This window comes from Cibotium barometz, chromosome 53 (assembly GCF_041138505.1).
Source record: "Cibotium barometz isolate CiBa-2024 chromosome 53, ASM4113850v1, whole genome shotgun sequence".
In the NCBI taxonomy this organism is placed as follows: Eukaryota; Viridiplantae; Streptophyta; class Polypodiopsida; order Cyatheales; family Cibotiaceae; genus Cibotium; species Cibotium barometz.
Genome location: NC_141098.1, coordinates 23,685,980 through 23,690,285, shown reverse-complemented (window position 1 = coordinate 23,690,285; position 4,306 = coordinate 23,685,980).

The following is a 4,306-nucleotide window of genomic DNA, read 5'->3' as shown; positions in this document are numbered from 1 at the left end:
TTTTTATAGAGAAATATATGTATCGTTGTGTACTTCTTTCTGTTGTTGCGATATACATATACGATACTAGGGTTGGGTTTATGTTAGCAAAGATACATAGAGATAATTGTAGATCTTTAAGATTTTAATTTTGGATTTCAGCAAATTGCTTGAAGCACCAGCTAGGGGGCCTAGAAACCCTTTTCCTTGGTACTCGGGACAAAACATAACCAAATTTTTATATAAAGGGATCCCACCAATACAGTGGTTGGGCGGTTGGCTAACCCATGGGCCGGTTGGGGCTAGGCTGGATTGGTGGATTCCTGCGATACAGTGAGATACGTCAAGTTACGCTAGTTAGAATAATTCCCTAGAAGATTCTTGTTCTATGGGAAAGAATCAGCCGGCTGTGCCTCGTCGCCTAAGGGAAAAAAAACGGTGATTCTATGAACCAAGTACATGCTGCATAAAACAATACATAATCAACAGTGGCTCTCAAATACCGAAGTGTGCATGGTCGCACATTCTCAAGATTTGGTTTGCATGGAACTTGCATAAACTGGCTCTCTAAGCCAACAGTGTAACTCAAATCTGCCCTATTGATCGTGACATAGATCAAGCTTTCCATAATCTTCCTGTACATAGTGGGATCCTCAAACACATAACCTGTATCCGCACACTAAGCTTACCATTTTGATCTAATGGCACCAAGATTGGCTTACAATCAGTCATCCCATACTTGGATAACATGTCCAATGCATACTATCTTTGTGACATCATCCAAATACCCTCAGGTGTGCGAATGACCTCAATTCCCAAAAAGTAGTGCAGATCTCCCAAATCCTTCATCTCAAACTTCCTTTTGGGAAAGACGTTTCACATGCTCAATCTCATCCAAGTTGTCACTACCAACAATAAGATTATCTACATAAATGGTGAATGATTACAATACCCTTATTATCACTCTAAATGGTGAATGATCACAATACCCTTATTATCACTCTTGTGCACATACAAAGAGTGATCTGCATCTGCCATATGAAAACCAATAGTGACAAGATACTCAGCAATCTTGTCATGCCATGCTCGTGGAGCTTTTGCTTTAGCCCATACAAGGCCTTACCAAGCTTACATACATACTCTGGGTGACCTATATCCTCAAAACCTAGTGGCTGATCCATATACACCTCTTCTTGCAAGTCACCATACATGAACACATTTTTTACATCCATCTGATGTAAAAACCATCCTTTAGCAATCACCGCTCGCAAATCACAACTTTCACAGTTGCCATCTTTGCAACTGGGACAAATGTCTCCTCATAATCAATCCCATGTGTCTGCACATATCCTTTGGCTACCAATCTAGCCTTGTACTTACTTATACTACCATCACTGTTATGTTTCACCATATACACCCACTTACAAAACCAATAGCTTTCTTGCATTTAGGCAATGGCACCAAATCCCAAGTCTCATTTTCATACAATGTATCCATCTCCTCATCCATATCTTCCTCCCAACACACATTTTCAATAGCCTCATCAAAACATGTGGGTTCTACAATCTCCACAACTTTTGCCATATAAGAATAGTGATGTGTCACATAACCATCATAAGTCAACCTCTGCGTAAGCCACCATCAGGATTAAATAGGACCTACAAACCTTGCTGAATCATCTGGCCAACTGAAACCAGATTCTTAGTAATGTTTGGAACATGAAGTACATCTACAAGGTACTTCACCTTACCATCTTGCATAGATAATGGCACATCTCTAACATGGGCAATCGGATGAGCAGTGTCATCCCTTGTTTCAACCAAACCTAGTCTTTTAAGACTCTTTATTTCCTTGAGCCACTCACCATGACTTGTCATGTGGTTCGAAGCACCTAAATCAACATACCATACGTCATCCTTACATGCTACTACATCATTTCCAGACATAACATTAACCACATATTGCATAACAAACAACCTCTCATTATCTTCATTATTTCTACTAGAGGATGCATAGTTGTTTTGCTGCACTTTTTCATTTTACATGTCACTTTGCTTCTTATAGCAATCTTCTTGCACATGCCTAGGCTTACCATGGTAAAAACAACCTTGTGTATCATTATGCTACCTTTGTCAATTACCACGACCTCGTTGACTCCCCCTGCCTCTAAACTGGGCTCTTCCACCTGTTGTGAATCTTGGGATTGTTACTGCTGGCTGACCATAATTCTAATTACCTATTTGGCCACCACCTTGGCCACATCCACGACCTCTATGTCGTGGCACTTGTATAGAAGACCTACTGCTCTGAATTATTTTTGTTTTGTGAAGACTGTTGATCTTCACCTAAGTTCTTCTCTTCATCAATGATCAGCATTGATACCAAATCTGTGAAGTTGGGAATGCTCCCGAGTCTGAATAGACATCTTGAACGCCTTATACTGTTGCCCGAGAGACCACATAGACACACTTCCACCTTATCATCATCAACATTCCCTTGATCTTCAAGGCATAATCATTCACAGACATATTCTTCTTCTCCACAGTATGAAGCTCATTCTTCAGCTGAATCTTTCGTGCCTTGGTGTTAGTTTCATACAGCTTCACCAAAGGTATCCCATGCCTCCTTAGGTGACTTGGCATCTTGTATATGCCCAATCATGGTGTCCTATATACTAATAGAAAGCCAATACATAACTTTCCTTGCTCCTTGATTCTAGTCCTTAAGCTCTTTTACATCTCAGCAGTTGGATTAATCTCCGGTATCTCCGGTGCCTCCTCATGTTCACCTTCAATGTAGTCCCAGTAACCTTTTCCCATCAGAAAATTTGTCAATCGAAACCTCCAAGCATGGAAGTTGTTCTTGTCAAGCTTCTCTACAACAATCTAGTTTATTCCATCATTCGATATACTTTTTGCAACACAAATTGACCAAAAACAGCACTCTTGTTTGACCTGCACAAATTGATGTATTCTCTGCGGTGCTATATGCACCCAAACTGTCACAACCAATGACTTCAATTTGCATACATACACCCAATAGCAACTTGAGACCTCTTTGTAGTACACACAGTGTCTACACAACCAATCGCCCTTCCTGCAGTTCCAAAAACAGAGTTCTGTAGAGAATCGAAACTTACGCGTAGTGCCCGTGATACCTGAGAACTAAAAAACAGAAGTCCAGACACACCCGAAATGCATTTTTGGACGAGAAAATTTTGTCCAATGGACACCAACGGATAGAATAGTTGCCCTATAGCTTTGCTCCCGTGAAGAAAGCTCCTCAATCGGAGTTCATTTATCGGTGCCTCCCGAAGAGCTCCCGATAAGGGTGTAGTAGTCAACACAAAGGGGGAAGAGTAGATGAAGCTCTTACCCTCATATTGCTTCCTATGCTTCTCTTGCTTGTCGCTCAGTCCTTAGCATGAACCAGGCTCTGATACCATGAAAAGATGCAAGGGACGAGAGATCTTGAGCTCCACACACACACTCACACAAACCCTAGAAGAGAACACAAAAGGTGAGAGGCTAAAAATTCTTCTTCTTCTTCACACAACAAAAGAGGTCTACAAAGAAGATAAAGAGACTAACACACATAATAGAGTATATATACAAGTGGTCCATAATGTGAACACGCTAAGAGGAGTGGGTAGATGTGGACTAGTTAGTGTAGTCTAGTCGTAAAATCTCTAGGCGAAGATATGTCGGTGCTAGCTACCAAACCCACCAGTAATGTAAATGTAGAACGGTCATGCAGGCACCTCGTGAGTGTCGGCTCATGTTGAGCTTAGCATCTCAACAACAAAGTCGGATATCACCTTCAAGTGAGCTGTATGAATATAACTTGAATGAAAGTGACTGCTAAAAATATAGTTTGAGAGCCTAGAGCTTGAGAGCTTGTTGTCTAGCCTAGAGCTTAACAACTCTGTCTTGGCAGAGTATTGCTTGGGATGTGATGAAATTACCTTCTCCATTCCTAACTTTGTTTCTAGGTGGATCCCTATGGAATCCCTCTTCTCCATGAATAGCGGACATAGCCACAAGAAATTAATCAAGATAGCCTTAGCACATGTCTCCCTGGACCTCCTCACAACATCTGTTCCTACCTCTGTTCGAAGAGCATATTCCAATCAATCTGATTGAACGGGATATCTCTCTTGCAATTTACATTCTATCAATAGATATTCAAGAAGCAGATCTTGAAGATGATGACCCTGTTGTTGTTGACATCCCATGCTTCACATACCTTGATCAAGAGCCAGTAGAGATGGCTCTTGATCCTCAAGTAGAGGCTAAGAAAATTCTAGAAATATCACACATAGGCATCC